This window comes from Ranitomeya imitator, chromosome 2 (genome assembly GCF_032444005.1).
Source record: "Ranitomeya imitator isolate aRanImi1 chromosome 2, aRanImi1.pri, whole genome shotgun sequence".
NCBI lineage: Eukaryota > Metazoa > Chordata > Amphibia > Anura > Dendrobatidae > Ranitomeya > Ranitomeya imitator.
The window spans coordinates 201,460,110-201,481,354 of record NC_091283.1 but is presented as its reverse complement, the minus strand read 5'-3'; positions in this window follow the sequence as shown (position 1 = coordinate 201,481,354).

Sequence of the window (21,245 nt, the reverse complement as noted above, 5' to 3'; positions counted from 1 at the left end):
AAGGGTTAAATTACTTTGGGCTCCTGATCTCACGCTTAAAATACACAGATAGTGATGCCCTGCACCAAACCCAGGTCCCTCCAGCCTGGCCCAAATGGGTTCTGGGCACCAGAACTGGCACCAAAGTGGGCAAACAGCTCTTTTTCACAGATTGGAATAAGTAACTGATGTTTTTAAGGGGTTAAATGACTTTGAGCCACTGATCTCAAGCTATGAATACATAAAAGTTATTTAACCTCTTAAAAACATCAGTTACTTATTCCAATCTGAGAAAATGAGCCGTTTGCCCATTTTGATGCCCAGAACCCATTCGGGCCAGGCTGAAGAGACCTGGTTTTGATGTGGGGCTCCCTGTTCTATATGTCTGCACTGTGAGATCAGTGGCCCAAAGTCATTTAACCCCTTAAAAACATCAGTTACTTATTCAAATCTGTGAAAATGAGCTGTTTGCCCACTTTGATGTCAATTCTGGTGCCCAGAACCCATTTGGGCCAGGCTGGAGGGACCTGGGTTTGATGCAGGGCATCACTATCTGTGTATTATAAGTGTCAGATCAGTGGCCCAAAGTCATTTAATCTCTTGAAAAAATCAGTTACTTATTCAAATCTGTGAAAATGAGCTGTTTGCCCACTTTGATGTCAATTCTGGTGCCCAGAACCCATTTGGGCCAGGCTGGAGGGACCTGGGTTTGATGCAGGGCATCACTATCTGTGTATTATAAGTGTCAGATCAGTGGCCCAAAGTCATTTAATCTCTTGAAAAAATCAGTTACTTATTCAAATCTGTGAAAATGGACTGTTTGCCCACTTTGATGCCAGTTCTGATGCCCAGAACCCATTTGGGCCAGGCTGAAGAGACCTGGTTTTGATGTGGGGCTTCATGTTCTATATGTATGCACTGTGGTATCAGTGGCCACAATTAATTTAACTCCCTAAAAACATCAGTTACTTATTCAAATATGTGATAATCGGCTGTTTTCCCACTTTGATGCCAATTCTGGTGCCCAGAACCCATTTGAGCCAGGTTGTAGGGACCTGGGTTTGGTGCAGGGCATCACTATCTGTGTATTTTAAGTGTCAGAGCAGTGGCCCAAAGTCATTTAACCCCTTAAAAACATCAGTTACTCATTCAAATCTGTGAAAATTGGCTGTTTGCCCACTTTGATGCCATTTCTGATGCCCAGAACCCATTTGGGCCAGGCTGAAGGGATCTGGGTTTGATATGAGGCATCACTATCTGTGTATTCAAAGTGTATTCGAAGTTGCACAGACACAACAGTCAGCAACCACGTCCAGTCTAGCGTTCATTTGTCCCTTGTCCGCATATATGTCTGTTCACAGATTGTTAGATAGGGCATATATATTTGTTAGCACTTTACATTGTTCGGTGCTGGACAAAGACCATTGTCTCTTTATTAAACTGTCGCTTCCCTTAAATTTTCAAAATTTTGGTAGAAAAAAAATGGTGATGGGGTATTGGCCAGTTTCTGTACATTTTAAGCAGCTCTAAAGGTACCTTCACACATAACGATTTCGTTAACGATATCGTTGCAACGTCACGCTTTTTGTGACGTAGCAACGATCCCGCTAACGATCTCGTTATGTGTGACAGCGAACAACGATCAGGCCCCTGCTGGGAGATCGTTGGTCGTTGGGGAATGATCAGGACCTTTTTTTGGTCGCTGATCACCCGCTGTCATCGCTGGATAGGCGTGTGTGACGCCGATCCAGCGATGTGTTCACCTGTAACCAGGGTAAACATCGGGTTACTAAGTGCAGGGCCGCGCTTAGTAACCCGATATTTACCCTGGTTACCAGCGTAAAAGTAAAAAAACAAACACTACATACTTACCTTCCGCTGACTGTCCCCGGCGCTGTGCTTCTCTGTACTGGCTGTGAGCGCCGGCCAGCCGGAAATCACAGCGGTTACGTCACCGCTCTGCTTTCCGGCCGCTGTGCTCACAGTCAGTGCAGGAAAGCACAGCGCCGGGGGACAGTCAGCGGAAGGTAAGTATGTAGTGTTTGTTTTTTTACTTTTACTCTGGTAACCAGGGTAAACATCGGGTTACTAAGTGCGGCCCTGCGCTTAGTAACCCGATGTTTACCCTGGTTACCGGCATCGTTGGTCGCTGGAGAGCTGTATGTGTGACAGCTCTACAGCGACCAAACAGCGACGCTGCAGCGATCCGGATCGTTGTCTATATCGCTGCAGCGTCGTTTAGTGTGAAGGTACCTTAAGAGTCTGGGTTAGCCACTAGAGAGGAGCATTATAGCATACTGAGATTAGAGATAGGAACTCAGGAACAGTAACAGTTATCTTAGGAGGGGCCAACTGTGGGTAAGGCTGGGTTCACACTGCATTGTGTGAACCCGTTTAACGGACTACGTTACATCGCGACGTAACGCGGTGTAGCGCAGTCCGTTAACGCCGCCATTACTTGCAATGGCGAACGCATCGGTAGCGCACGCCCACAATGGGCGTGCGCTAGCAATGTGCCATCAATGAGTGACGGACCCGAGACGCGGGCTACAGCGTTTCCGGGTCCGTCACTGCTAGCGCACTGCTAGCGCAGATGGAGCTAGCAGATGCTCCATCTGCGCTAGCGCAGTGCCAAAGTCGGCACTTGTGTTAGTGCAGTCCGTTTAACAGATTTGTTGAACGGACTGCACAACGCAAGTGTGAACCTAGCCTAAGGCCGGCTTCACACTTGCGAGTTTTACGGACGTAAGAGCGCAGAAACTACGTCCGTAAAACTCGCAAAAAATACGGCACAATTATTCTCTATGCCCCTGCTCCTATCTGCCGTATGTTACTGATCAGTATTATACGGCTTTCTACGGCCGTACAAAATCGCAGCATGCTGCGTTTGTCACCGTACTGCGCAAGAAATACGCCAATGAAAGTCTATGGAAGCGTGAAAAATACGGATTACACACGGACAAGCAGTGTGACTTGCGAGAAATACGCAGCGCTGTTAGAGAGAAAAGCCGGTAATTCAGTGCGGTGTACAGTAAAATCACACTGACAGCTTACAGTAGAATAGGTAGAATAAATGTGTACACATAGAATAGGTATATATATATATATATATATATATATATATATATATGTCAGTGAGACACATATATGTATATATATTAATATTTATTCCAGCGCTATACAGCTTGAAAGCCGGTAATTCAATTACCGGCTTTTTCTTTCTCCTTCCTAAAACCCGACATGATTTGAGACATGGTTTACATACAGTAAACCATGTCTTCTCTCCATTTTTTTTGCAGATTCCACACTACTAATGTCAGTAGTGTGTATCTGCAAAATTTGGCCGTTCTAGCTCTTAAAATAAAGGGTTAAATGGCGGAAAAAATTGGCGTGGGCTCCCGCGCAATTTTCTCCGCCAGAGTAGTAAAGCCAGTGACTGAGGGCAGATATTAATAGCCTGGAGAGGGTCCATGGTTATTGGCCCCCCCCCTGGCTAAAAATATCTGCCCCCAGCCACCCCAGAAAAGGCACATCTGGAAGATGCGCCTATTCTGGCACTTGGCCACTCTCTTCCCATTCCCGTGTAGTGGTGGGATATGGGGTAATGAAGGGTTAATGCCACCTTGCTATTGTAAGGTGACATTAAGCCTAATTAATAATGGAGAGGCGTCAATTATGACACCTATCCATTATTAATCCAATTGTAGTAAAGGGTTAAATAAAACACAAACACATTATTTAAAATTATTTTAATGAAATAAAAACAATGGTTGTTGGAGTATTTTATTCTACGCCCAATCCAGTCACTGAAGACCCTCGTTCTGTGAAAGAAAAAACATAATAAACCAACAATATACTTACCCTCCGCACATCTGTAACGTCCAACGATGTAAATCCTTCTGAAGGGGTTAAAACATTTTGCAGCAAGGAGTTCCGCTAATGCAATGCTGCTCCTTGCTGCAAAACCCCGGGGAATGAGGCTAAATATAGATCAATGATCTACATTTAGCTTCATTTGCGGTGAGGCGCCCTCTGCTGGATGTTCATAGATCGTGGGAACTTTCCTAGAAAGCCTGGGAGCTTTCTAGGTAAGTTCCCACGATCTATGAACATCCAGCAGAGGGCGCCTCACCGCAAATGAAGCTAAATATAGCTCATTGATCTATATTTAGCCTCATTCCCCGGGGTTTTGCAGCGAGGAGTAGCATTGCATTAGCAAAGCTCCTTGCTGCAAAATGTTTTAACCCCTTCAGAAGGATTTACATCGTTGGACGTTACAGATCTGCGGAGGGTAAGCATATTGTTGGTTTATTATGTTTTTTCTTTCACAGAACGAGGGTCTTCAGTGACTGGATTGGGCGTAGAATAAAATACTCCAACAACCATTGTTTTTATTTCATTAAAATAATTTTAAATAATGTGTTTGTGTTTTATTTAACCCTTTACTACAATTGGATTAATAATGGATAGGTGTCATAATTGACGCCTCTCCATTATTAATTAGGCTTAATGTCGCCTTACAATAGCAAGGTGGCATTAACCCTTCATTACCCCATATCCCACCGCTACACGGGAATGGGAAGAGAGTGGCCAAGTGCCAGAATAGGCGCATCTTCCAGATGTGCCTTTTCTGGGGTGGCTGGGGGCAGATATTTTTAGCCAGGGGGGGGCCAATAACCGTGGACCCTCTCCAGGCTATTAATATCTGCACTCAGTCACTGGCTTTACTACTCTGGCGGAGAAAATTGCGCGGGAGCCCACGCCAATTTTTTCCGCCATTTAACCCTTTATTTTAAGAGCTAGAACGGCCAAATTTTGCAGATACACACTACTGACATTAGTAGTGTGGAATCTGCAAAAAAAATGGAGAGAAGACATGGTTTACTGTATGTAAACCATGTCTCAAATCATGTCGGGTTTTAGGAAGGAGAAAGAAAAAGCCGGTAATTGAATTACCGGCTTTCAAGCTGTATAGCGCTGGAAAAAATATTAATATATATACATATATGTGTCTACTGACATATATATATATATATATATATATATATATATAGACAGTATATATATTTTTTTTTTCTTTTTGGGACACATGGATCACTTCTATAGCGGTATGTTGGTTTTGCAAGCTTGCGAGAAAACCACGCAGTACGGATGCCATACGGATTACATACGGAGGATGCCATGCGCAAAAAACGCTGACACACCCTGTCTACGGAGGAGCTACGGACCACTATTTTTGGGACATTTCAGCGTATTACGGCCGTAATATACGGACCGTATTTTCATACGCTGAGTGTGAAGCCGGCCTAAGGCAGGAGGTTTTTCTGGTTTTGGGTCAGTCAGGCTAGGGAGCCCAGGCAGGTCAGCTGGGCCTGGGGGGCCCCCAGCTAAGCAGTGGGTCACGTATTGTTAAGTGTGAAGCCCAGTCGTCCAGGATGGCAGATGTGAGAGCAGAGGTGATAGCTGAAGTCACTGCAGAACAGAAACGCAGGTCGCTCCAAAATGTGGCAGCTTTCCACTTGGGCAGATGCCTTTATGTCTGTTGCGAAACAGACAAGGGAAATCCTGAACGGTGCAAAGCTGAACAGGGAGTATGCTGCAGTACCTGTCGAGAAGGGACAAACCGTGTACAACCTAAAGGACATAGGGAAGAGCACAGGGAAAGTGAAGGCTGTGAACTGTGCAGAACTCTGTGTTGATGCTGTGACCGATGTGGACATGCTGCGATTGGAAACAAGCAAAGTTCTACGTTTTAAGTTGGAATTGGACTCTATCTCTTTATGTGAAGAAGTGTCCCTGCATCTAAGTGAAGCCTCTGAGAACCAGGCAAGTGAGACAGTGGGACTGTACATATGTCATGCTGGTGGTCAGGGCACGCTAAAGCAGATACCTATGTGGGCCATGACTACAGCCCTGGCTGCCGCTCACAATACAACGCTTATTCATATCCGTGGATGGTCAGTTACTGCAGGGTATATGTTATGAATTCTGTGGTGAAGCTCCCTCCTGTGGTCATGAGTGGTACTTCGGCTGGTTCTGTCTATGAGCTTCCTTTGGTGGATGTGAGTGGGGCTGCGGCTTCTGAGTTTCCTTCCTCAGGTGACGAGGTTAAGTCGTTAGGTGCTGCTCTATTTAACTCCACCTAGTTCTTTGTTCCTTGCCTCCAGTCAATGTTCCAGTATTGGTCTTGCTCTCTCCTGGATCGTCTTGTGGCCTGTCTGCCCTGCATAAGCTAAGTTCTGCTTGTGTTACTTTTTGTTTGCTATTTTTTCTGTCCAGCTTGCTATATTGGTTTTTCTTGCTTGCTGGAAGCTCTGGGACGCAGAGGAAGCACCTCCGTGCCATTAGTCGGTACGGAGGGTCTTTTTGCGCCCTCTGCGTGGTTGTTTGTAGGTTTTTGTGCTGACCGCAAAGCTATCTTTACTATCCTCGGTCTATTCAGTAAGTCGGGCCTCACTTTGCTAAAACCTATTTCATCTCTGTGTTTGTATTTTCATCTTTACTCACAGTCATTATATGTGGGGGGCTGCCTTTTCCTTTGAGGAATTTCTCTGAGGCAAGGTAGGCTTATTTTTCTATCTTCAGGGCTAGCTAGTTTCTCAGGCTGTGCCCGAGGCGCCTAGGTCTGGTCAGGAGCGCTCCACGGCTACCTCTAGTGTGGTGTGATAGGATTAGGGATTGCGGTCAGCAGAGTTCCCACGTCTCAGAGCTCGTCCTATGTTATTAGTAACTATCAGGTCACTTTGTGTGCTCTTAACCACCAGGTCCATTGTGTTTCTGAATCACCAGTTCATAACAGTACTGGAGGCCCAAAGTACTAATGCTTCTCAATAGAGGGAAAATAGAAGTTCTGAGACCATTTTTTTTTCTTTGCACTGTGTTTTGTCTTTCTTTTCCCCTAGACATTTGGGTGGTTCAGGACACAGGTGTAGTGATGGACATTAAAGGTCTGTTTTCTTGTGTGGATCATCTCGCTGCAAGAGTACAAAATATTCAAGACATTGTGGTTCAGAAATCTATGTTAGAACCTAGAATTCCTATTCCTGACTTATTTTCTGGAGACAGAGCTAAGTTTCTGAATTTCAAAAATAATTGTAAACTGTTTCTGGCTTTGAAACCCCGCTCCTCTGGTGACCCAGTTCAACAAGTTAAGATCATTATTTCTTTATTACGTGGCGACCCTCAAGACTGGGCATTTTCCCTTGCGCCAGGAGATCCTGCATTATGCGATATTGATGCGTTTTTTCTGGCGCTCGGATTGCTGTATGATGAACCTAATTCAGTGGATCAGGCAGAGAAAAATTTGCTGGCTCTGTGTCAGGGTCAGGATGAGGTAGAGATATATTGTCAGAAGTTTAGGAAGTGGTCTGTGCTCACTCAATGGAATGAATGTGCGCTGGCAGCAATTTTCAGAAAGGGTCTCTCTGAAGCCCTTAAGGATGTCATGGTGGGATTTCCTATGCCTGCTGGTCTGAATGAGTCTATGTCTTTGGCCATTCAGATCGATCGACGCTTACGTGAGCGTAAAAATGTGCACCATTTGTATTTGTATTATCTGAGCATAAACCTGAGCCTATGCAATGTGATAGGACTTTGACCAGAGCTGAACGGCAAGAATGGGCTGTGTTTTTATTGTGGTGATTCCACTCATGCTATCTCCGATTGTCCTAAGCGCACTAAGCGGTTCGCTAAGTCTGCCACCATTGGTACGGTACAGTCGAAATTTCTTTTGTCCGTTACTTTGATCTGCTCTTTGTCATCCTATTTTGTCATGGCATTTGTGGATTCAGGCGCTGCCCTGAATTTGATGGACTTGGACTTTGCTAGGCGCTGTGGGTTTTTCTTGGAGCCCTTGCAGTATCCTATTCCATTGAGAGGAATTGATGCTACGCCTTTGGCCAAGAATAAGCCTCAGTACTGGACCCAACTGACCATGTGCATGGCTCCTGCGCATCGGGAGGATATTCGCTTTTTGGTGTTGCATAATCTGCATGATGTGGTCATGTTGGGGTTGCCATGGCTACAGGTCCATAACCCAGTATTGGATTGGAAATCTATGTCTGTGTCCAGCTGGGGGTGTCAGGGGGTATATGGTGATGTTCCAGTTCTGTCTATTTCATCATCCACCCCTTCTGAGGTCCCAGAGTTCTTGTCGGATTACCGGGATGTATTTGATGAGCTCAAGTCCAGTGCCCTACCTCCGCATAGGGATTGCGATTGTGCTATCGATTTGATTCCTGGTAGTAAGTTTCCTAAGGGTCGACTGTTTAATTTGTCTGTGCCTGAGCACGCCGCTATGCGGAGTTACGTAAAGGAATCCTTGGAGAAGGGTCATATTCGCCCGTCGTCGTCGCCATTGGGAGCAGGGTTCTTTTTTGTGGCCAAGAAGGATGGTTCGTTGAGACCTTGTATTGATTACCGCCTTCTAAATAAAATCACAGTCAAATTTCAGTACCCCTTGCCGCTGCTGTCTGATTTGTTTGCTCGGATTAAGGGGGCTAGTTGGTTCACCAAGATAGATCTTCGTGGTGCGTATAATCTTGTGCGTATTAAACAGGGCGATGAATGGAAAACAGCATTTAATACGCCGAGGGCCATTTTGAGTACCTGGTTATGCCATTCGGGCTTTCCAATGCTCCATCAGTATTTCAGTCCTTTATGCATGACATCTTCCGAGAGTACCTGGAAAAATTCCTGATTGTATACTTGGATGATATTTTGGTCTTCTCGGATGATTGGGAGTCTCATGTGAAGCAGGTTAGAATGGTGTTCCAGGTCCTGCGTGCGAATTCTTTGTTTGTGAAGGGGTCAAAGTGTCTCTTTGGTGTTCAGAAGGTTTCATTTTTGGGTTTCATTTTTTCCCCTTCTACTGTCGAGATGGACCCTGTTAAAGTTCAGGCCATTTATGATTGGACTCAGCCGACATCTCTAAAGAGTCTGCAAAAGTTCCTGGGCTTTGCTAATTTTTATCGTCGCTTCATCAATAATTTTTCGAGTATTGCTAAACCGTTGACTGATTTGACCAAGAAGGGTGCTGATGTGGTCAATTGGTCTTCTGCTGCTGTAGAAGCTTTTCAGGAGTTGAAGCGTCGTTTTTCTTCTGCCCCTGTGTTGTGCCAGCCAGATGTTTCGCTCCCGTTCCAGGTCAAGGTTGATGCTTCTGAGATTGGAGCAGGGGCTGTTTTGTCGCAAAGAAGTTCTGATGGCTCGGTGATGAAACCATGTGCCTTCTTTTCCAGGAAGTTTTTGCCTGCTGAGCGTAATTATGATGTTGGCAATCGAGAGTTGTTGGCCATGAAGTGGGCATTCGAGGAGTGGCGTCATTGGCTTGAAGGAGCTAAGCATCGCGTGGTGGTCTTGACTGATCACAAGAACTTGACTTATCTCGAGTCTGCCAAACGGTTGAATCCTAGACAGGCTCGTTGGTCGCTGTTTTTCTCCCGTTTTGACTTTGTGGTTTCGTACCTTCCGGGCTCTAAGAATGTGAAGGCGGATGCCCTGTCTAGGAGTTTTGTGCCCGACTCTCCGGGTTTGCCTGAGCCGGCGGGTATTCTCAAAGAGGGGGTAATTTTGTCTGCCATCTCCCCTGATTTGCGGCGGGTGCTGCAAAAATTTCAGGCTAATAGACCTGACCGTTGCCCAGCGGAGAAACTGTTTGTCCCTGATAAATGGACGAGTAGAGTTATCTCTGAGGTTCATTGTTCAGTGTTGGCTGGTCATCCTGGAATCTTTGGTACCAGAGATTTGGTGGCTAGATCCTTTTGGTGGCCGTCTCTGTCGCGGGATGTGCGTTCGTTTGTCTAGTCCTGTGGGATTTGTGCTCGGGCTAAGCCCTGCTGTTCTCGTGCCAGTGGGTTGCTTTTGCCCTTGCCAGTCCCGAAAAGGCCCTGGACACATATCTCTATGGATTTTATTTCGGATCTCCCCGTCTCTCAAAAGATGTCAGTCATTTGGGTGGTTTGTGATCGCTTCTCTAATATGGTCCATTTGGTACCCTTGTCTAAATTGCCTTCCTCCTCTGATTTGGTGCCATTGTTTTTCCAGCATGTGGTTCGTTTACATGGCATTCCGGAGAACATCGTTTCTGACAGAGGTTCCCAGTTTGTTTCGAGGTTTTGGCGAGCCTTTTGTGCTAGGATGGGCATTGATTTGTCTTTTTCCTCGGTTTTCCATCCTCAGACAAATGGCCAAACTGAACGAACCAATCAGACCTTGGAAACATATCTGAGATGTTTTGTTTCTGCTGATCAGGATGATTGGGTGTCCTTTTTGCCTTTGGCTGAGTTCGCCCTTAATAATCGGGCAAGCTCGGCTACTTTGGTTTCGCCGTTTTTCTGCAATTCTGATTTCCATCCTCGTTTCTCTTCAGGGCAGTTTGAGTCTTCGGACTGTCCTGGTGTGGATACTGTGGTGGATAGGTTGCAGCAGATTTGGACTCATGTAGTGGACAATTTGACATTGTCCCAGGAGAAGGCTCAACGTTTCGCTAACCGTAGGCGCTGTGTGGGTCCCCGACTTCGTGTTGGGGATTTGGTTTGGTTGTCGTCTCGTTATATTCCTATGAAAGTTTCCTCTCCTAAGTTTAAGCCTCGTTTCATTGGTCCGTATAGGATTTCTGAGGTTCTTAATCCTGTGTCTTTTCGTTTGACCCTTCCAGCTTCTTACTCCATCCATAATGTATTCCATAGGTCATTGTTGCGGAGATACGTGGCACCTGTGGTTCCATCCGTTGATCCTCCTGCCCCGGTTTTGGTTGAGGGGGAGTTGGAGTATATAGTGGAGAAGATTTTGGATTCTCGTATTTCGAGACAGAAACTCCAGTACCTGGTTAAGTGGAAGGGTTATGGTCAGGAAGATAATTCCTGGCTCTTTGCCTCTGATGTTCATGCTGCCGATCTGGTTCGTGCCTTTCATTTGGCTCATCCTGGTCGGCCTGGGGGTTCTGGTGAGGGTTCGGTGACCCCTCCTCAAGGGGGGGGGGGGTACTGTTGTGAATTCTGTGGTCAAGCTCCCTCCTGTGGTCATGAGTGGTACTTCGGCTGGTTCTGTCTATGAGCTTCCTCTGGTGGATGTGAGTGGGGCTGCGGCTTCTAAGTTTCCTTCCTCAGGTGACGAGGTTAAGTCGTTAGGTGCTGCTCTATTTAACTCCACCTAGTTCTTTGTTCCTTGCCTCCAGTCAATGTTCCAGTATTGGTCTTGCTCTCTCCTGGATCGTCTTGTGGCCTGTCTGCCCTGCATAAGCTAAGTTCTGCTTGTGTTACTATTTGTTTGCTATTTTTTCTGTCCAGCTTGCTATATTGGTTTTTCTTGCTTGCTGGAAGCTCTGGGACGCAGAGGAAGCACCTCCGTGCCGTTAGTCGGTACGGAGGGTCTTTTTGCGCCCTCTGCGTGGTTGTTTGTAGGTTTTTGTGTTGACCGCAAAGCTATCTTTACTATCCTCGGTCTATTCAGTAAGTCGGGCCTCACTTTGCTAAAACCTATTTCATCTCTGTGTTTGTATTTTCATCTTTACTCACAGTCATTATATGTGGGGGGCTGCCTTTTCCTTTGGGGAATTTCTCTGAGGCAAGGTAGGCTTATTTTTCTATCTTCAGGGCTAGCTAGTTTCTCAGGCTGTGCCCGAGGCGCCTAGGTCTGGTCAGGAGCGCTCCACGGCTACCTCTAGTGTGGTGTGATAGGATTAGGGATTGCGGTCAGCAGAGTTCCCACGTCTCAGAGCTCGTCCTATGTTATTAGTAACTATCAGGTCACTTTGTGTGCTCTTAACCACCAGGTCCATTGTGTTTCTGAATCACCAGTTCATAACAGGTATAACAGCTGTCCGGAGGCAAGAGCAAGACATGTTCTCTGTAACCACACTGACCACAAGGATCATGGACAATGGACACCCCTATATACCTTAGTATTCTTCAAGATACCATATCAAAATGTTTTGTTTTGGAGTTTTTTGTGCACTTTTTTCATAGCTGGACAATCTCAAAATTTAGACCACAAATTCTCTCCTATTGGTATCAGACTTGTCTTGACTTGACTTTTATATGTGAATATTCAGCATCTCATTAACGTGTATGGTGAAATCCCACAAATAAAACATATAATTCCCAAGATTTAAAAAATTCAACACACTTCAATTTTTGTAGTATTAAAAAAAATAAACAAGTCCAAGAACGGTAAAGGATCCAGCTTCCAGAATATAATTTTTTAATTTACTCCATTAAAAAAGTGGAAAAATATACAAACTTTGCAAAAGGTTGAAGTGAACACTTTCTATAAGAACCAACGCATTTCAAACGTTACAACGTTCTTAATCCTGGTTCGAAATGCTTCGATTTTTATGAAGGGTATGCAGAAAGCGAAATCTCTCTTCCCCTGTACTTTACACACTCTCCCCTGCCCCAGGGCTCAATCTCTGGTGCCACCCATGATATCTGTTATTGTCTGCAGCGCTGACTTCACATCGACAGTGCTGCAGACAATTAGTGAGCTCAGCAGCTTATGATGTCAACTCAAGCAGAGTCACTGAGCTGACTGCAGTGCTGTCATCGATGTAATGATGAAGTCAGTAAGATTTTACAGCACTTTTACACAGCGATATTTTGCATCAGTATTTGTTAACAGACTCCAGGAGTGGATCCAAAACAGAGAAGAGGTGAAAGTCATTCAATTATAATTTTTCTCAGTGTTTGCTCCTGTCTGTTTTTTTAGCTGACAAATACAGATGTAAAATTTTGGCCAAAATACTCGGTGTGTGAATGAGGCGAGGAAGCTGCTTGTAATTGTTACCGCTGTTGCGGCTGCGGCTCGCCGCGGTCCCGGTGTCGGCTCTAGTCACGTCCGCTCGTCCTCTCCTGCTGGGGTCTCTGATCTTCCTGCGGCGCGCTCTCGCCGCTCTGTTCTTTCCCCTGCAGCGGCGCGTCCCCGGCATTCCACTTCCGGGTTCGGGTGTCCCGCCGGCTCCGCTTCACTTCCGGAGTCTTCGGTCACTGGGGGCTTGCTGACCCTGCGCAGGCGCTCTGGCTTCCACAATAGGGGCAGGCGCATCGCACCCAATACCATTCCCAGGGATAGGTCAGTATAGTCTCAACCAATCCCTGCCCGTGTCCTTGCTATATTAGGCGTCCTTCTCTGTGCCTCTTTGCCTGATTGTCTTTGCATTTCCTGTGCTTCTGACTCTCTCGCTTGTGCTCGTTCTTTGCCTCGCTGTTCGCCGTCTCTTTTGGCGGACTGCGTTCCTTTCCGTTTTTGTCCTCTGTTCTTGTGTTTCCAGTTTCTGTTTTGCTTAGTATTCCTAACCTTCCTTTTTGTTTTGTTCCACAGTCTCCCGCTGGCGTCCGTGTTCCCCTTCTGGTTTACAGTCCTTTCGAGTTTCCTTTCGTGCCTTTTTGTTCTCTTCCCTGGAGCCGTCCCTCTCGGTACTTCCACTGTGGGTAAGTGACCTCTGGGCCTGCCCCTTACGGTCCCTGTATAGGGGTCGGTTCATCTCTAGGTTGCTCGCCCAGGGGTAGGGCTGCCCACGGTCCAGAGGGTCCACTCTTAGTTCTAGTAGTGTCCGTAATAGTACAATCAGGCCATGGACCCCACTAGTACACCCTTCTCGGCTCAGAAAGAGTTGGCCCTTTTGCGCGATAACCAGCAGCGCATTATGGCCTTTATGAAGAATATGGAGTCACGCTTAACCTCCCTGCAAACTGCTGATCCAGTAAACGCCGCTCAGCTAGCTAACCTACAGCAAGAACTTTCTCAACAGCGGGATACTCAAACCCGTATGTTGAGTTATATGGCATCTATTGATGATCGCTTATTCAGCTTACAGTCGGCTCCTATTGCCTCCACTCATGCGTCATCTCAGGATTCCGCTTCCGTACTAACCTCTCATCCTCCACCTCGTCTGGGTAAACCTCCCCGGTATTCTGGCGATCCCAAACTCTGCAGAGGGTTTTTGAATCAATGCCGTCTCCATTTCGAGCTTCTACCTCTGCAGTATCCTACTGAACGAGCCAGAGTAGCGTTTATAGTGTCTCATTTGGAGGGAGAGGCTTTAGCCTGGATAAATCCCTTGTGGGAGCGAGACGATCCCATAGTCTCCCACTTGGAAGATTTCCTTGAGACCTTCCGTAAGGTTTTTGACGAGCCCGGACGTTTGGCCTCAACTACTGAGTCTCTGTTTAATTTACGTCAGGGTTCCCTGTCAGTGGGACAGTATGCCATCCGCTTCCGTACCCTGGCGTCGGAGCTCGGATGGAATAATGAAGCTCTAGTGGGTGCGTTTTGGCGGGGCTTGTCCAGCCGCATTAAGGACGAACTCGCTGGACGAGATACTCCAACCACTCTGGAGGATCTTATCTCTCTCGCTACACGTATAGATCTTCGCTTTCAAGAGCGTTCTCGTGAATCTGCTTGTGCTAGAAGGTCTAATGTCTCTTCTCCTCCCCATCGGTCCAGTAGCCCTCGAGTTCCCGCTGCAGCGTCTTCTTCCTCTTCTTCACCCGAACCCATGCAAGTGGATCGAGTAAGGTTGGCGGAGCAACGTCGCAAGGAGAGGCGTACCCAAGGCCTCTGCTTCTATTGTGGTAGCGCCGCTCACTTGCTACGTAGCTGTCCGGAGAGACCGGAAAACTTCTCCGCCTAGGTCAGGTAAGAGAGGCCTCCCTAGGTGTTTCAGCTTCCTCTCAGCCTTTAACCCTTTCCGTTTTACTAATTTCCGATCTAGGTCGCTTTTCTGAGACTGTGTATGTGGATTCTGGCGCGGCAGGTAATTTTATCAGTCTTGACGCGGTTCGGAGGCTTCGCATCCCAGTCTTCTCTTTGGACTCTCCTCGTTTAATTGCTTCTGTGGATGGGAGACCCTTACAAGAAGCTATCTCGTTGGTTACAGAGGAGGTGGAGATACAGATTGGGGCTCTTCACCACGAGAAAATTGACCTCTACGTTCTACCAAATCTTTCTCACGCATTATTGTTTGGTCTTCCGTGGCTTCGAGTACATGAACCGACCCTTAATTGGCGTACCGGAGATGTCCTACGATGGGGGCCTACTTGTCATTCACGTTGTCTACAGTCAGTTCGCCCAGCCCTGCCGTCTCTGTCTGCTTGTGTTCCGGAAGGTTTACCAACACCTTACTGGTCCTACGCGGACGTCTTCGACAAGAGAGAGGCTGAAAGTCTTCCTCCACACCGTCCTTATGACTGCCCGATTGATCTCCTTCCCGGTTGTTCTCCACCCAGAGGTAGAATCTACCCTCTATCGGCAGCTGAGACCCAGTCTATGTCAGAATACATTAAGGAGAATCTGGCTAAAGGGTTTATTCGAAAATCTTCTTCCCCTGCCAGAGCAGGTTTTTTCTTCGTGAAAAAGAAAGACGGTTCTTTACGTCCCTGTATCGACTATCGAGGATTGAACAATATTACGGTCAAGAACAGGTATCCTCTACCTCTCATTCCCGAGCTCTTCGACCGCCTCCGTGGTGCCCGTATCTTCACCAAGCTTGATCTTCGGGGCGCTTACAACCTTGTGCGTATACGCGCCGGTGACGAATGGAAGACCGCTTTTAACACTCGAGACGGTCACTACGAATATTTGGTTATGCCATTCGGGCTTTGCAACGCCCCCGCAGTTTTTCAAGAGTTCGTCAACGATATATTCAGAGATCTTCTTTACTCATGTGTTGTGGTGTATCTGGATGACATTCTTGTTTTTTCCACTGATCTTCCGTCTCATCGTAGATGTGTTCGCAAGGTCCTGCAGCGTCTGAGAGAGAGCCACCTGTTCGCCAAATACGAGAAATGTCTGTTTGAACAAACCTCCTTGCCGTTTCTGGGATACATCATCTCGGATTCGGGTCTTAGGATGGATCCTGAGAAAGTGAGCGCCATACTCAAATGGCCACAACCCTGTGGAGTGAAGGCCATCCAACGATTTATTGGGTTTGCCAATTACTATAGACAATTCATTCCGCACTTTTCATCTATAATCCAACCTCTTACCATTCTCACCCGAAAAAGTTCCAGCTCTAAGGTATGGACTCCGGAAGCAGAAGTCTCCTTCGAATCTCTCAAGAAGTCGTTTTCCTCTGCTCCAGTCTTGCAGCATCCGGAGGTTAATAAACCCTTCATTCTGGAGGTAGACGCGTCCGCTACGGGAGCTGGAGCTGTGCTCTCGCAAAAGACTTCTGAAGGGCGAGTGGTTCCTTGCGGTTTTTACTCTAAGAGTTTTTCTAACTCCGAACGAAACTATACCATTGGTGATCGTGAGTTATTAGCCATCAAATTGGCCTTGGAAGAGTGGAGGTATCTGTTGGAGGGGTCTGTACATCCATTTGTAATCTACTCCGATCATAAAAACCTTGCGTATCTACAAACTGCGCAAAGAGTAAACCGTCGACAGGCCAGATGGTCTCTGTTTTTTGCTCGCTTCGAATTTGAGTTGCGCTTTCGGCCCGGCAACAAGAACCTTAAAGCAGATGCACTGTCCAGGTCCTTTCAGCCGCCGGACACGGAGGAACGGCCAGCGTACATTATCGACCCCGCCAAAATCATGACTGTGGCACCACTGCAGATGTTTTCTCCGCCTCCAGGTAAAACCCTCGTCTCGGACTGCAACAAGGTGAGAGTGTTGTCTTGGGGTCATTCCTCCAAATTGGCTGGACATGCGGGTTCTAAGAAGACTTTCCTTCTCATCTCGCGGTATTACTGGTGGCCTACTCTACGCCAAGATGTCAAAGAATTCGTTGCATCCTGTCCCTCCTGTGCTAGGAACAAAGTGCCCAGACAGTTACCTTTTGGCAATCTCCTTCCTCTACCAGTTCCATCTGTACCTTGGCAGCATATAGCCATGGATTTCATTACCGATCTACCACGTTCCTCTGGTTGCACCATCATCCTTGTCGTAGTAGACCGGTTTTCCAAGATGGCTCACTTCATTCCTCTTCCCGGTTTACCGTCTGCGCCTGAGTTAGCTAAAATATTCATCCGGAACATTTTCAGACTCCATGGCTTTCCTCTTCATATCGTCTCCGACAGAGGAGCACAATTCACCTCTCGATTCTGGAGAGCTCTGTGCAAGCTCCTTAAAGTTTCTCTGGATTTCTCTTCCGCCTACCATCCTCAAACAAATGGTCAAGCCGAGCGGACTAACCAGACTTTAGCCGCCTATCTGCGACACTTCACCAATGTTCATCATAGTGATTGGGTCGATCTACTTCCTTGGGCGGAGTTTGCTTTCAATAACCATTCCAGTGAAGCCTCTACGAAGACTCCTTTCTTTGTGGTGTTTGGTCAACATCCAGGTCTGCCCCTACCAGTCTCTTCTGTCTCCGGAGTTCCAGCAGCAGACTCGTCTGCTCGCAATTTTTCTACGATCTGGGGTGAGGTTAAAAAATCGCTCGATAGAGCATCCTTAAAGATGAAGAGGCAAGTAGACAAGAAGCGCTTGGATCCTCCTCCTTTTGTACCCGGTGACAAGGTCTGGCTTTCTTCGAAATACATCAGGCTCAAGATTCCCTCCTATAAGCTTGGTCCACGCTACATTGGTCCTTTTGAGATTCTGCGTCGAGTTAACGATGTCGCCTACAAGCTGAAGTTACCTGCCTCGCTCCGTATTCCCAATACTTTTCATGTCTCTCTTCTCAAACCAGTTATCTTTAACCGCTTCCATTCTCCGTCTACTTCTTCCTCGCAACCTATCAGTGCAGATAATATTTTCGTTGTGAAGGATATCTTAGCGGTTAAGAAAATCCGTGGTAAGGACTTTTTTTTGGTTGATTGGAAAGGTTTTGGTCCTGAGGAGAGATCTTGGGAGCCCTCCGAAAACATTAATGCTCCTCGTATTCTTAACAGATTTTTTGCCCGTTTACGTAAGGGGGGTTGTAGTCTCAACCAATCCCTGCCCGTGTCCTTGCTATATTAGGCGTCCTTCTCTGTGCCTCTTTGCCTGATTGTCTTTGCATTTCCTGTGCTTCTGGCTCTCTCGCTTGTGCTCGTTCTTTGCCTCGCTGTTCGCCGTCTCTTTTGGCGGACTGCGTTCCTTTCCGTTTTTGTCCTCTGTTCTTGTGTTTCCAGTTTCTGTTTTGCTTAGTATTCCTAACCTTCCTTTTTGTTTTGTTCCACAGTCTCCCGCTGGCGTCCGTGTTCCCCTTCTGGTTTACAGTCCTTTCGAGTTTCCTTTCGTGCCTTTTTGTTCTCTTCCCTGGAGCCGTCCCTCTCGGTACTTCCACTGTGGGTAAGTGACCTCTGGGCCTGCCCCTTACGGTCCCTGTATAGGGGTCGGTTCATCTCTAGGTTGCTCGCCCAGGGGTAGGGCTGCCCACGGTCCAGAGGGTCCACTCTTAGTTCTAGTAGTGTCCGTAATAGTAATCCTGCTGTAAAATATGTCCTTATTCTAGTGATGAGTGCACACTTGTTGTCTTCTCTGCTCCATGATATTCAGCAGAGCAGGAGCAACACCTGGGGCAAAACTGTGGATTAATAATGGATAGGTGTCATAATTGACGCCTCTCCATTATTAATTTGGCTTAATGTCACCTTACAATAGCAAGGTGACATTAACCCTTCATTACCCCATATCCCACTGCTACACGGGAATGGGAAGAGAGAGGCCAAGTGCCAGAATAGGTGCATCTTCCAGATGTGCCTTTTCTGGGGTGGCTGGGGGCAGGTGTTTTTAGCCAGGGGGGGGGGGCAATAACCGTGGACCCTCTCCAGGCTATTAATATCTGCCCTCAGTCACTGGCTTTACTACTCTGGCGGAGAAAATTGTGCGGGAGCCCACGCCAATTTTTTCCGCCATTTAACCCCTTAATTTACTAGCTAGAACGGCCAAATTTTGCATATACACACTACTAACATTAGTAGTGTGGAATATGCAAAAAGAATGGTGATATGAGATGGTTTACTGTATGTAAACCAGGTCTCATATCATGTCGGGTTTAGGAAGGAGAAAGCAAAAGCCGGTAATTGAATTACCGGCTTTCTGCTATATCGCGCTGTATACTGACATATATATATATATAGACAGTATATATGTGTTTTTTTCTTTTTACACATGGAGCCCTTGTATAGCCGTATGTCGGATTTGCAAGCCTGCGATAAAAACACGCATTACGGCTGCCATACGGATTACATACGGAGGATGCCATGCGCAAAAAACGGTGACACACCCTGCCTACGGAGGAGCTACGGACCACTATTTTCGGGACTTTTCAGCGTATTACGGCTGTAATATACGGACCGTATTTTCATACGCTGTGTGTGACGCCGGCCTAAATGTGATAAACCGGATGTGGGAGAGATCTGGCTGTGATATCGGTCACCACATTGGTTGTTAGACCCAAATTACATCCAACATCCTTCCTACTCCAGACCAGAAGGGGGAGCTCTAACACCTGATTTCAGGGGAGCTTCCTTATATAAGTTCTGGCCTGGAGGCGGAGTTATTTAGTCTGAGAAAGACAGAGAGGAGAGAGGAAGTCAAGGAAAAACCTGAGGAGTGGAGCTGTAGATAAGCTCACCTCAGGGCCAAGTGCTAGAGACTGGACGCCAGAGTCCGTGGTTGTGTGGGTACTGAAGTCCCGGCAGCTAAATCCGGAGGGCAGGGGACTACAGGTCTCCTGGCCCATCACAACACCTGAAGGCACAGCAGCAAATGAGAACCCAGAGCCACCATGAAGGAGTGATACCTGTAATAGGCTCAAGCTGCCTGACATACAGGTAAGCACTACAGGCCAATAAGGTACAGAGGACTAGCATAGCTTTAGGCAGCAAGGACCTCGGAGGACAGCGCAGTAAGGAGGCCTCAAAACCCATCTGGCAGGCGGATCCTAAGTTGCTTCCAGGCTCCCCGGACCTCCATTGTCATCTATAACTAGTGTCCCGGCCTGCACTTCAAACTGTGAGTAAACTGTGGAAACTGCACCCTGTTGTGTCCTCTGAATTATTGCTGTGCCACCTGCCCTACATTCACCATCATTGACTTTAAAACCATGGTTGCCCTTGAGCACAGCCCTACCCGTGGAGAGCAGTAACAACTCTGCTGCATCACCATCAGCCCCAGCGGCCTCCTTAAGCAGCGTCGGCCACTCATTGCCGAACACCACGGGTGGCGTCACGAACAACCACCTCATAAACATTATTCCCCTTCATTTCATAATTTTCAGTGGATGCCCAGGGCCACGGACCTGGTCACTGCTGCCGTGACACATCCCTTTAAGAACCGGCCCGGTACCGAGTAAACCACGGGCACCCCAGATACACTCCTCCGGCCAATCAGAGGCTGGCAGCTGACATGGAAGAGCACCACAAACTTTGTGGAAGAGGAGGAAGGGAAGAAGAATCATTTTGTCACACGTGGATCATGGACCCACTATGCCACAAGCTGAGCTTACCCAGGAGGGGCTTCGCCAGAACTCCTGATGGTGGAGTTAGGCTCGCACTGCAAGTAGCCGCCAGGTACTACTCCAGGGCAGTCCCTGGTACTGCAGCTGCTGCCCCAAGGGTCAGGATCACAGTCATGGACTCAGAGTCATTGGCAGGACAGGATTCGGATACTGGTATTACAGATATTGGAGCCAATATTGACGGTGCGAAACCTGGAACACTTGAAAGGACGGACACTGGTCCTAGTTCAGACAACACGGGATACAGGAACAGTTTCTGGGTCACTGGCCAGGATGGACCGAACTGTCTTCAGGCACCGCCAGATCAACTACAGGTTCAGGCACCGCGAAGAGCTTTCAGGTTCAGGCACCACCGGATCAGCTTTGTCACGGTCAGCTGCAGCCGCAGATGCGGCCCAGCCCATAGACGCCCCCAAGCCGACCAACCTCAGAAGGCATGGGGCGTGCGTCCCCCGGGGACGAAATACGGACCCTTTAAACCGCAGAGGGGGACCCGGCCTACCCGAACTAGGGGAGGGCAGCGACCGGGGTTCTGTGGCAGTTGAGCATGTGGACAAGGAAGGAAACACGTAGGACATGATTACACCGATACTTCAGGTATAGAGAAAGTAAAGTTTACTAAAGTAAAGTCACACAGTACATAAACAAAACATGACGATGCCAGGCTCCCGATTCCACACCTCAGAAGGGTACCACCCAGTGGACCCCAAGGCATCAACGGATCACGGAGGCACAGCTAGGCGGGACTCAGGACACAGGCAGGACATCAGGGTACACGAGGACATCAGGCTACAGGCAAGACATCAGGATACAAACAGGACATCAGGACATCTGGACTCAGGAAAGACCTCAGGACATCAGAACACAGGCAGAGCAT